The 13,946-nt window shown below is 37.8% G+C and overlaps 1 long non-coding RNA gene across 10 annotated transcripts in view; it reads left to right on the top strand.

Moving 5' to 3' along the window:
* LOC106041018 (uncharacterized) overlaps positions 1-13,946 on the top strand; it is a 271,322-nt gene that overhangs the window by 25,928 nt on the left and 231,448 nt on the right. For 3 of the 10 annotated variants that reach the window (XR_007162898.2, XR_007162900.2, XR_007162903.2), the window contains one exon: positions 5,023-6,926. The exons of 3 other annotated variants lie outside the window; for them this stretch is intronic. This is a non-coding gene — a long non-coding RNA (uncharacterized lncRNA). 4 more of the 10 variants (XR_007162893.2, XR_007162896.2, XR_007162899.2 and 1 more) reach the window with 2 other exon arrangements.

Raw genomic sequence — 13,946 nt, 5'->3', positions numbered from 1 at the left:
CTATTCTTTTTTATTTTTTTCCCCCACTGTTAAATGAGTAGTTCATACATACTGGGCTGTGACAGTTCTACAGAGGAGAAAAACACTTGAACATATTTGTATGAAAACACAGTTTCCCTCCTTTCTCTTCTCTTCACACCCCCTCCACCCTCCAATTTCCAAGCATAGGTACATTTATCAAGATAATTAGCTTCAGTTTTGGTAATGAGATCTATTTTCATGTCACCCTGACATAGTACTGACTGACTGAACTAGTAAGATCCTTTAAAAAAATATGAATTTAGGATCAATAATATTTATAGCTCCATTTATAAAGCAGAAATCAAAGGCATGTATAATGCCATACTTATTAAGGGAACTTACTCTAGGGATTTTGTTTTCTTGCCTCTAATCCTACCTCTACTTTTTAACAACTCATTCTCTAACAAAAAAAAAAATAAAATAAGTTGTGGGTGTTCAGAAATATAAAGTACATAAGAGAGCTCACAAATGATATCTGTTATGACCTAATATTGTAGTATACAGGACCTGTCAGCTGGGTTTTTCCTGGCTATATCTTATTTTTGTTAACTGTGGATACCATTAAAGAATATGATAAAGTTATTGTAATGGAATTGAAATACATTTTATTACATCAATATAAGTTCCAGTTACTGTGCAATATGACAGTGCTTAATAATTTTATATTACAAGCATAATTATGATATCAAATTAGTAATTTTCACAAAGTACTTGCATTAGACACTCGTATGATACAATACAATATATTCCAATTCTCTGTGGTGCCTCAAAATACACAGTCTTTTAACGGGGAAAAGGCTGAGGTGGTAAAAGGAAGCATCTCATAACTCCATTGAGCAATTTCACAAGGACACTTACCTTCCATTGGGGTACAGAAATTACCTAGATAGTTCTATAACTAGATTCCACTTCACTGTTGATAATGCTAGAAAATTACTGAGCTCTAGAAATTATGATGTCTTCCTCTTTGGTAGTAATGTCAAAGGTCCCCAAACTACTGCTCTGCTATTCTGAGCAGTCTCTTAGACCAATTCCAGTGGTACCAGTAAAGCTATTCCCAACGGAGTAGGTTGTGGGCGGGATTAAAAACTCCAGTTCAAAGTCTCTGAAAATATGAACTATTGGAGCTGCAGAACACCCTTGTGAGGTGGAAAAAGGAATCAATTTGTATCCTACCGAAGTGCAATTCCTTCCAAGGTAGAGCACAGCAGACTTGGCAGTGCTGAGCCACATCAGTTTTAAGGCAGGAGCTGGAAACTCGTGTATCCAGGTAATGGAGCATATGGAATCTGTGCTTTTTTTCCCCTCCTGAGCATTTTTGCATGCGATTTATTTTCAATTCAGGTGCTGACAACTTTTGCAATGCAAATTTGTTCAATGGTTTGGCTTTTATCTTCTAAAATAGATGACAGCATGCTATGAAGATTCACTAGCAGTTTAATAAACCTCTAAGAGTCTGCCTTAAATACCAGTTTTCTATACTAGAAAGCTCATCAATATCTAGACAGCCATGCAAACAGCTAGGAGGCCAGTCCATTAATGAAATGTTAATGACTGAATTAGACCTGTAATAACAGAAGTAGAATGTACTGCTGTGAGTCCATTAACATCAGCAGACCCTGCTGGGAAACAAGTAAACACAACATGCAAAGGGAAAACTTGTGCTAATAAACAGTTTTTGTGCTGTAAAGGTACTGGGAAGCATGAGTTGTAAATTCCATTCACTGCTATGCTATTGTCATTTTTTTGGTAAAGTTTATCCAAGCAACCTAGCTTGATGTACATTTCACAATATGAGGATAAAATATGCATAACAGCATTCATGCAAAGTCTGTGACCCGATGGTAAGCCAAAGCTTTCTGCCAAATATCCAGACAAACCAAAGAAACCTTTCTATTGCATTAGGTTGTAAGAATAAGCAGTGCTCAATGTTGACTGCAGCTTCACACTGCAGCCAGTCCAGGTGGGTAGCAGGGAACAGTAGTTATCACCTGATGGATGGTTGACCCAAGTGAAATGGAATTTATGGACCCTAACTAAGGCCCTTGTAGATATCAAAGAAACCACCACTGTTGGAACTAATTACCAGTGCTATTAAACTTTTATCTTGTGCCTTAAAAGTAGATCATGCTTTGCAGAAGGTATTAACCCTAACAAAGGAGACAAGAATAGCAACATTGCTAGCAGCTTCATTGGTGATCTTGTAACACACGGTGTGAGAGTTCTTGGCTACAAAAATGGGCTTGGGATATAGGAACTAATCACTTTAGTTCTTGGAATGAAATTCCTTTTCCCAAAAATGCAACTCACCTTTTTCAATAAAAGTGAAGTAAAAATAGTTGCTTTCTCTTCCGGTCCTGAAAACCTCAGTAATTTCCTGTAAGGCAAAAAACAAACCATTTGCCACATCTTCCCACTGTGCAAAAGCTGCATGTCAAACTAAATTGTGGCAGCTTTTATAATGCAGTTGTCAATAAAAATTGCATACAACTTCAGTACATTGGAAAGCAAAATATGTGTCCACAGTATGTCGTACAAAATACAAATGAATAACCCCCAAACTGCTGCTATTACAATGTTCAGTCTTTTATTGAACTCAGTTTGATTTCCTCCTTTTCACCTCCTCAGATATGCAGTGTCAGTTCCAGCTTGCCACATAACTCAGCAGAAAGCCAAAGTGGGGGGAAAAATATTAAGATTCTTTCCTCTGAAGTTTGTGGATGTTGCTGCTCGTTTCTTCTCCACTGATGCTGGCATAGCGTCCAGTATTTTTTTGGTCCCATTCATGTGACTGCTAGCAAGTATCTCTACTGCTCCCGTTCCCTTTGTGACACCTTATGGGCAGCAAAGAGAAGGACTTATGGCTATAGAGACCAGGATGATCTAGTGGGTGGGATACAGCATTTTCTTCTTCATCCATCTCTGATAATACAATCCAGTGTCACTGCCTTCATGTTAACCACACACCATTTTTTGTTTGTTTGTTTGTTTGTTTATCCTTTATTTCTCAATATTTTTATTACCTTTTTAGTTGAATTTATCCTTATACCACAATAAGACTCTTCTGTTGTTTATGGTCTTAGAGTTACTACCAAGATGCAATTGGTAATAAAGAAAGAGGGAAATCTGAGAAATAAAATGTTCAGGAATTATGTGTGTTATGCAGTGAGAGAGAGACATCAGAGAAGGGAAGGGGGGTGAGAAGTAAATTGCTACAGCAACTGCTGAAATAACATGCGAAGTCTTGGTGAAGCAGGGTGTGCCTGGGAAGAGGCTGTGCAGGGAGGGAAGGTGAGATCAGGCACTGAAACTCCTGAGTCAGTCAAATTTTGGCACAGAAAAAGGTACATGGTGTGGATTTAATCATGAACCTTCCTCCCAGAGTGCTTAATGCAGGCAGAAGGGATCAAAATCATAGAATCATTCAGGTTGGAAAAGACCTCTAAGATCATATAGTACAACCTTTAACTTAGTACTGACAAGTCCACCACTAAACCGTGCTACTGAGTTCTACATCTACACGTTTCTTAAAGACCTCCAGAGATGGTGCCTCAACCACTTCCCTGGACAGCCTATTCCAATGCCTCACAACCCTTTCAGTAAAGAAAATAGTACTTCTAACCTGAGCTCTTGAGGAAACAAATAGAAAATGGAGACTGAAGGGCTTCCTCGGCTGGTGCTGTGGATGTCCTGCATGGATACTCATCTCAAGGCCATGGTACTTGTTACATAGCCAAGGCTCACCATGTCAGTTTGACGTGTCACATCAACTGCACTCTGTGCTTCAGGCCTTTATCCCTAAATGAGGGATAATAACATCTCCCTGTCTCATGGAGGTGCCCAGCAGGCAACAGCATTAAAGAAATCTAGAGTAGGGGATGCATAATTGCTAAAATTAAAAAATTATACATTATTACTTCAAGTAATACTTGAATATTATCTTTCCTAATTTAAATTTTGGGCAACTGTCTTACTGTCTGCGTCCATAGTGGGCTTTTGGTTTTATGGCACTGTATTTGTTTCCTATAATGCTGTAACACTGAAGGACTGTATAGTGGAAGCTAATGTAATTAGAAAGAACACGGTGAGCTGATTATGTGTGTTGAAGAAATAAATACAATATTTAAATACTGAAGGAAATAACGCTATTCCTAATAACAGTAAATCATATGAACCACTTGCCCGTATTCCCTATGCACAAAAACTTGTTATGTTTTCTGAGCTGTCCTAGACTTTGGAACCACAACCATATATGACCCTTTAAAAATAATAATAACTTTTTTTTTTTTTCCTTACAGAAAGAAGCAACTTTCTTGATATGATAAGTTGATTAAGTTTCACTGTCTATGACTGTCTTGTCAGCACAACATGGTTTTTCTGTCTTTTGACATTTTAAGTTGTATCCTGAAGCCTTTGTCAGTTTCCTTCCTGCATTTTCACTGGCTATCAGAATTTCAAGGAGTAAGTTTTGTACAGTATTCACAATTGTGAACATGATAGCAGATCTAGCATTCAGACCATGCAATGAAATGGTCCGTAAAGAGGTCAAAGACATATGGTAACATCTGACAAAAAAAGAGCATGTGTTGGATCAGAGCTGATGGACTAATCCTTTCTCCTGAGCCCCTGAGCACATTTTCCATTCTATGTATCTTGAGAAGGAAAGAGAAGCACATGCATGGATTTGGTATTTGATGACTGTAGGGTGAAGAACAAAACAATAACTGTATATAGGCTTTTTAGTAGTAAAATCACCATAAAGGATGCTGATGAAAGTTGTTCAAAACATTGATTTAATTGTAGGAAGGGACATGACACAACCAGAAGTTTTGAAAATAAGGAGAGGTGTTTGAGAAGCAAGATCTGGAACAGAATGAACAAGAAACTTGAATGTGGGAAAGCCCACAAAATTTAGGGGAAAAAATAAATAAATAAATGTGGTGAGCCTTCCTTGACTTTTCAAAGATGATAATTTCAATGACTGAAATTTTACCCATACAGAATATCAGGGTGACAGGATGAGGCCCGTTACAGTGATCAGGACCAGAGATGAAAACCTGTTGGATGAGAAGTATCAGCTTTGTGGACGGACAAAAATAATCTTACCATGGTGGGTGACGATAAAGGCTGGACATCAGTGCTGTGGGACTACCTGGCTCAGCTGCAGCATCTTGCTCCATTTCTCACCTCTAATTCAGTGTTTTAATTTTTCTAAACCCACCTGCAGCTGAGGGTGGACTGATAATATTGAATGAACATAAATATGTGATTACGATCCATTTGTAATAAAATTGGGTAAAGGCACCCTCCTTTCACGTGCGTAGGAGAGTACTTGTGCCCTAGTGCTGCATAGAGCCCTGGCTGGCCTGGAGCCTGCCCAATAAACCAGCCTGTGCAGCTAGCATGCAAAGGGACTGGTGAAAAAGACTTTTCATTCCCAACCTTGAAATCCCTGCAGCAGGACCCCAGGCATTGAGCAGGAATAGTTGTGTATAGTCCAATTTTTAAAAAACTTCAGAAGCCAGAAAGATTTCAACAGATACATTTGTTTGTCTGATTTTTGCTGCCCGGTGCCATATAGAGAGGTTTGCTGAAGTATTAACTATCACTTTAAATTCTTCTCGCTTTGAGTCATTCCATCCTGTATATAATTTGAACAGGTTTTTGCATAATTATTTCTCCTAATAATTACCATTATACAATTGCTATAGCTGCCAGTTTTGTTTTTCTTTTCTGCCAGAGAATAGCAGAAATGTATTACGCATTTGTGTAAGTTATGATCTTTGATTCATGTTTAAAATGCATGGAATATTTTTCATTTTCTGTTTGAGGCAATACCTCATCTGGGATCATATCTCACAGTGTAAGTTTACACTGTTTAAATGGATGCCTTGTACTGCAACTGGGTATAATCTACAATGAAAAAGCAAAGGAGGTCAACAGAATTGAATTTTTAAGGCGTTAGAGGACTGGCAAATATTAATGGCAGCAGGTAGATGCATACTGCAGCTGGACCGTAATGCAGAAAGCCTTTGTGTATTTTTTTTTCCTTTTAAATAAATTTGATTTGACCATCATTATTGCCCTTTGTTGTTGTCTTTTGATGAGGATTCTAGGAAATTTGCTTGCTGGCATGCGTGGCTTACCGGCAGGGAGAGCAAACTGGAATTTGCAAGCACAAGTGTTCCTACCAGATACCTAATTCAAGAAGTTATATTCTACAATTGAAAAAAAAAAAAAAAAGTTTTTTAGGGTTGAGTTTTCTGTCTGCACTTCCCCCCCCTGCTCCCTCCCCAGGGTAGGTGGGAGTCGGTGTAGCAGGCAGGAGAAGGGCAATGTGTGTGCTCATCCCCTGCATGCCTGGCTCCCTGCTGACATCTGCCTTGCAGCTGCCCCTAAAGAACGTGGGAAATGAGGAAGATTGGTGTGGAGAGAAGAAAAATTTCCAGTATCAAACCCAACCTGTTTACAAGGCAATGCCCAGCTGGGTGGGAAGGAGACGTGGGGCAGCTCCTCCCTACCACAGAGAAATAAAGAAATAACGACTCACTGTTCAAAATGGATCAATAATGCTATTTGAAAATTGATTTATTTCTTTCTACTGACAAGTGTTATTATAGATACGATTATCTTTCAGACTAGGTTTGATACCTAAATTCCTGTGGTTTTAATTCTGTTTTTATGGTATGTAGATGTTCTGTAATTATATGAAGGATTCTAAAGGAATATGTCGCTGTTAGCAAATGACTTGTGTTATGCTAACTTTGTTACATGTTCTCATAAAGTACATCCACAAGAAAACAATGCCTACAGTTTGAAAGCTAATACAGCAGAATATTCTGGATACTTAAGAAAGAAGAGGGATAAAAAAATATTTTAATTTCAAGTGTCATGCTGAATGCTCTTCTGAGGGACACCATAAATTAGAAAGGAAAGGGGAAAAAAAAAAAAAAAAAGAGACAAAAAAAAGACAATACTTAATGTATGTACATAGCATATGTAGGCACGAACATGAGTCTCTTTCCGAGAAAGAGTGGGATCAAAAGTTGCAGTATGGCACAAACAATTTACGACTGCAGCTACAGTAAAGTGCTTAGAAGTGAGTGGACTGACCCTCTGTGTCCATAGTGCACATTTGGCAAACAGGAGCTTGGACACTTCACTCTGCTCTGCCTTTTAGTATTTTGACTTTAAGTGAGCAAACAGGCTGAGTATACAGATGCATTTGATTACTAATGATCATTATAATGTGAGCAGCACCATGATTTATTAGAATAGTTGTTGACTGCGATTCCAAGAAAAGGTAATTGTTTCAGAATTATCCCCACAATTAATTTCTCATGTATGAAGTCCATTAACTCCAGCTACAGGCCATGGGATACGTGTAAATGTTCACAAGCATGGGCTGAGTTTTGAGAGGGAAGGATGAGCCTCTGGTGATGATGGCTGATTTGGGGGGAATCTGAGTACATTTTTTTTTTTTCTGCTTTGTCTCTGACTTCCTCTACAAACTTAACCAATTATTCAGTTCCACTGAAATGAGAAAGTTCCTCAGTGAAATTAAATGTTGCTAACATGCAAATATCAGAGATCTTAAGGTGCTTAGACTGTGGTAACCATAGCTTTTGTAAGTATTAGGATGTACATTTTATCCCATTATTATCATTGATCCTTAGTTGTCTGTAGTTTTTTACACTGCCTACATTTGTCTTCTAACACTAGAGCAGTGATAGAATGTCAGACTATTATAAGAAATTTGTATGTATTAGCAGAACTCCTGCTTATACTTGCTCGTACTATACCATGAAATGCTAACAAACATGATGTGCCAGAAAACCAGTAGTATGCATTCTCAGCAAGCACATCGATATATGTTATGACTGGTAATACGATGAATTTTGAATAGAATTAATCCTTACTCAATCATTAAACAATGAGAAATATTGAGTTGTTTTTCTTAAGGATTAGGAAAATTCTTTTGGAAAGAGACAAACATTTGTCCCTGCTGGAAGCTCCTTCAGCTGTAATGCATCATTGTGCCTGACCAGCCCTAGAAACCTTGGAAAGACAAAATATGTACAAGCTGGTTGTTAAGCATATGTGATATGTTTTGCCTTGTCACCTGGCAACGAAAAGGTTTTTCTAAACAAATTTCATAGATTGCCAAAATTCCAACTTTTTGAAACACGTAAGCTGTTTATTTATTTATTTATTTTTCCTTTGTCAAATGCAGCCCAAGGTACATCTTTCTCAGAAGAGCAAATGTTATCGTTTATGCTGGTGGAAGAAATAACTTTTATAAATTTAATTTATTTCCTCTTGTGTACTGAGTGTAGCAGCATTGGGACTGTAAAAAATGTTGAAATAACGCTGCCTTCAGATCTAATTCATAATCTGTCCTACACGTGCTTTAAAGTAAAGCAAATAAAAGAGCCCACCTTGACTGACCTAAATGCAAAAATGAAAAACTTCTAAAATTTCTGGGATTTACGCGTTGTCTAGGAGCAATATGTTTGTAAGATCTGGTGAAAGATAAAAGAAAGTTGATTATTTTTCTTTTTGGGACACAGTCTTTATTAGCATGGAAGTGATCAAATCATTGGCTGCCACGTCCCTAAGTGTTCAAGGGAGGGGAAAAAAAACCCTGAGATGTTCTTTCTTAAGCTTGAATTAACGTTTTTAAACAGAATACCTCTAACTGCAGTGGGAAAGCTGCCTTGCTACACTCTGGCAAACTTTAATAACCTAATACATTCGGTTACCTCCTTAATCTGCCACTTATGTTTTCTATACATCTGCTGCTATCTGATTACCAATATATTTATCTTTTACCGTCGGTACCTTCCTCCCCTGGGCGCGATGGTGTCAGTGATGATCCAAGCCAGTGCTGATGGGATCACAGCTCATTACCGCACGGAAGGTGATTGGGATTTGGGCGCACAATGGGGTGTGACACCATCGAGCAGAGCGGGCTGGCGAAGGGAGGCAACTCGTTATAAATGGCAATGCTCCAGTAATGACATACTGAGTCTGGGAGTCAGCAATGATGAGTAGACCTCTTAGTGTTATCCTTGATAGGAGGAAACAAAAATGACACAAGAGAAATAAAGATGGTATAGGTGTGATCCACACACAGCCGTACTGATGCCATGTTACTAGAATGGCTATCAGGGCAAACATGAATGCTAAAAATGATGGGTTGTCACTGGATGTGCACTACACGACATGGCCATGAGCACCTGAGTGCCACGTATTGGCACTGTTCCTCATGGGAAATTATTGAGATTTTTATTACCTTAATGATGAAATAAAAAGTGCTCTTGTTTCCTGTGCCATAAAGAGAGCGAAAAAAATGGGCTTTAAAATGATAAAACAATAGTAGCCTCCTTGCTGAATGATGCGGCACTTTGTAATAATGTGGTACGTTTTGAAAAGATCTGTATTTTTTCAAAGACAAACATCAAATAGAAGGAAAAAGGTTATGTCACCTTCACCCTCACAGTACTGTCATTTATATGCTATCAGCTCATTAAATTCACATTAAGATACTCCATGGGACTTTAGGAGCTATTAGTGCACCTAAAATGGCATAACAAAATCTCAGTTCACTTTAAGAGAGATGGCATTGCGACATTTTGTATTTCATCACTGAATTATTATAGTCTCAGATGCATTCTGCTGTGATGGTAATGGAAGGAGGAATACTAGAGAGGAAAGCTGTCCATTTGTTTATCCCCAGGGAAAGAATAAAGAAAGTTTGATAAAAAACTACTGTGAAAGTAAAGCATTAACAATTTAACCCCTGTAGCAATGCTGAATAACATGCAGAATTTTTATATTCTGGTTTTCAGAATGTTTAAAACAAGAAAGAAAGAAATTTTTGAGTATAGTGAGCTGCTTTTTGTGATGGAAGGTGCAGGAAATGCATTGCATGAATGCAGACATCACAGTCTTTTATAGGTAAATTCTCTTAGGACAAACATAAAATTCCTTCATATGAATTATCATGAAAAAATAAGGCTATTGTAATCAAATTTGTTGTTATTATTAGGTTGCATATTTTTTTTTTCCTGTCTCTCATCAACATCCACAGCTAAGTGTGCTGCTATACGTAAATCTGTAATCATGTATTTATAAATTCCACGTGAGATGCTAGGGCACTACACTCCAGAAAGGATAAAGAAAACTGAAGCTACTCTGAGTTACTTTCAAAGAAATAAAGTACACGAATACTAAATAAAGGCTATAATGTTTAATAAATGGTACTTCTGAATTTACCATATTTATTTATTTATTTTGGCTCTAGAAAGAGAGCTTGGTTTAAGGATGCTTTTTCTACACAGTGCATCTATGTAACTGCAACTGTATGTTACATACATATATAATATTAATTAGAGGATAGAGAATAAGTTAAATTCAGTTTTTAATTTGAGGCAAAGTTAAACTAATTTTCTTTTAAATGTGTATGAATGAAAAAAGAAAACAGAAGTGAACTGAAGTAGGTTCAGTCACTTTATGTAATGTATTTTCATAATATCTATTCAGAATTATTTAGAAAACATTGTAATTCCTTAGAAGTGGTTCCTTCCCTCTCCAATCAGCAGCAAATGCCATGACTCAAGAGCTTAGCCTCATACACAATAAAAAGCCATCAGAACAGAATGACAATTTGTGAGTCTAAAACATTTTAGAGCCTTCGAATGTGCACATACACAGGGAGTGAAATTCATTCCTGCATAGAGAGCCAGGACAAGTGCAACTTAAGACTTCAAAATAGCTCTTAACTCCAATTATCTGATGTATGGGCCTTTGGTGGAGCAGCAGTGAATTTCTTCAACGGAGAGGGAGCTCAAAGATGTAGGAAGAGTCATTGCAAAAAAAAAAAAAAAAAAAAGCTCAGTTTTTGAAATAAGGAGGAGGGAAGTATCAGCACAGGGAATAATCACTTAATAAATGCATGCCGAGCACCTGCTAAATTTAATGCAGCATTTTACTACATTCAGTGCTTCAGAGTGTAATCTCTTTAGCACAGGGATTCTGCTGCTTATTAGATAGTTCACCTGTTGAAAAGCACTAGATAGATGCCAGTTTTATCATCAGTAAAACCATTCTTGAATGGCCAATCTGAAGGCTAAAACCTGATTGTTTGGCACGTATAGTTTTCTAGCAGAAAAAGAGCTGTGTTGTACTTAAAACCTTGCTCTTTGTGCAGCACTGGCTGGTCCTGACAGTGCAAGATGCTGACGTGAGTGCTGGGTAGCCTGAGAGGCAGTGTGGCTCATTCTCATTAATGACTGCCAGAAATCAGAGGGGATTTAATGGGGAATTTTGTCCAGTCTGGGGCAAGTATTTAAAAGGTCTAATGAAGGTTTACAGTACTAGCGGTATTGTTGAAGAACACTAATTTTTAACCTACCTTCAGGCAATTGTACAGTGGAAGCCAAGAAAAGTGGTTGAGCATAAACATGGGAACTTAATGTTTAGAATAGTAGTAGACAGAAATCAGCAGAATTTGTGTAATTAGTTTGGGCAAGATACAAGTGCAGGGGATGCCCTCTTTAAGGAAAGTGAAGATGCTAAAACCAGTGAAAGCAATATGACCACCAATAGATTAATCTGGTGAGGGCAGCTGTCATTGTATGTTCATTAAGCATTCTGTTCAAGGCTCATGATGGAAACTAATTGGGACAGAGGAAAAAAAAGTATTTAGACTTGATTGTGTATTTGTTTCTGAAGGAAACCAGCTACCATGTGAATAACTAAGTTTATACTTGTCTATTACATATCGTATTACCAGCAACATGTATTTTGGAGATGTAAATAATTTAGTATGTGTAAGAACTCAATTCGTGCTTTTACCTGAGTGAATTCTCCATGTAAGAAACTGAGATTCAAGCCTTGAAGTTGTGCCTCATTTAGCGCAAACACTGCAAGATCACAGTGCAGTTGCACCTATGTTCACATAAGTTCATATATGTCATGCTAATGTTTTTTTGTCATAGGTTTATGGGCATTCACCAGGGGAATCCACAAAGATTTGATCACCTATTAAAAAATACAATTTTGTAACCCATTATAACATTTACCTGCTTTTTCTAAACAGTAGCTCACATTGCTCCTTCAATGGCAATATAGTTGAGTAAGAGCCAATCATGCCTTCAATGGATGAATCAAAGCCTGTCTTCATCTGCTAGCTTAGGTGGAGGATTGCTTCTGATCCACACAGCTTTAACTCCAGGCTAGATTTTCCTCCTAACAGTGTGTATCTTGGCGGGGTATATCCTACAGCCAAGGGGCTGCAGCACTGCAAATTCAGAGGAGAAAATCTTCCTCTGCCATTGGGAAGACAGGCTGGGAGGAATCTTTGTTGTGTTCATTTCCCATCTGCAGCCCAACATAGCAGTCAGGTTACTGAGAATCACATTTGGTTCAGATTGTATTGGAGTTGGCTAATACTGTCCCTTTCAAAGTAGATGTCATAGAAAAATAGACCCGGTCCTACTCCAGGCTAAGAACGCATGGCTGGGTGCTGTGGATGAGGACCTGGGGGGCAGTACTTGCCTTCTGCCCTGTCACCTTTCAAAAAGTAAATATGTGAGTCAGTTTATCTGCTGTGTATTATAATCTGCATCTGCAAGATGGAAATACAATGAGTGTTGACATCATTACCATTCACCAGAGAGTCTGATTTTACATTGAAAACACTGCAACTTTTCAGTAAGTTTGCCAAAAGATCCAGTAACTCTGATATTTAATAGCATTCAGGGATATCTAATTTATAATCTTTTCATCAACTCCAGATAATTCCTGTTATTTGTTTACTGTAAGTCTATTATAAAGTGACTTTTATTTCATATCTCAAATAGCCACCCAAGTCCTGTAAGTGTCTTGCACCGTGATTTGCTGATCCTTAATGTTTGTTTTATAAGGTGAAGCAGAGTCTATTCTTGCATAGGCACCTAAACCAAAAATCTCCTTAAGCTAGTAAAGAGCTTAATTTTGCACTTTAGTCTTTCACCGCACCTTATGACATATAGTAGATAATCATTGTTGCCACTAATGGCTTGTCTACAGTGCTAATCCTTTCACAGGTATTAACTGAAATGGCTTGAAGTAAATATTGCTTGGTTATAGACCTAACTATGGTTCAGTATCTTGCTTTTATGCCGTGTCTCAGGAAAAGAACTGTAGCACTGTATGTTGTTCTTCCAGCTGCACGAGACCTGCACACTTCCATGACATTTCCAGCAGGGCTCAGCTGTACCCACCACACAAAAGCTCTTTGGCCAAAAGTTAAATGAGGAGGAGCTGCCTAGCCTGCTTTGCAGAATCTGTCCCAGTATCCAACTCCCAGAAGCTTTTAATTTCCTCACTACCAGTTTGAGGGGGCTAGGAGTAGAATAAATTGAGAGCAGAATAAATTTGTGTTCTTTTAAAGAAACTGACAGGCTACAATATTAACGTACAATAATATTATTCTAAGTACCCACGATGCTGTTTTTGGCACCAATACTCTGCTCTAGTGTGTAGAAGAGATCCTGACCTGCCTTCCTCTTGTGGCTGCACACAGGGTACTATATCAATAAGAAAATTATTTGCGTTATCTCAGTCAATTAAGGAGTGTATTTTGAAATAATGAGGTGAAATCTAGAGCTACACAGTGCGGCACATACTTCAGAAAAATATAGGGATGGAATACTTAATTTACTGGCCTGAACGATAAACATCAGCCCTAGTATGTAGTTTAATATGTAAATAGTAAAACACAGTGAAATTTAGAGTAGAATTAAAAAAAGAAAACCTTATAGTGAACATGAAGTACGTTTGCTAAATCAGAGAGGAAAAACTAAAGGTCTGTTTTTTTTGTTTGTTTGTTTGTTTGTTTGTTTTCTGGGGAAGAAATAAATATAAAGGGTCACATTGTG

The sequence above is a fragment of the Anser cygnoides genome, chromosome 6 (genome assembly GCF_040182565.1).
Source record: "Anser cygnoides isolate HZ-2024a breed goose chromosome 6, Taihu_goose_T2T_genome, whole genome shotgun sequence".
NCBI lineage: Eukaryota > Metazoa > Chordata > Aves > Anseriformes > Anatidae > Anser > Anser cygnoides.
This window is presented reverse-complemented; position numbering and strand designations above follow the sequence as displayed.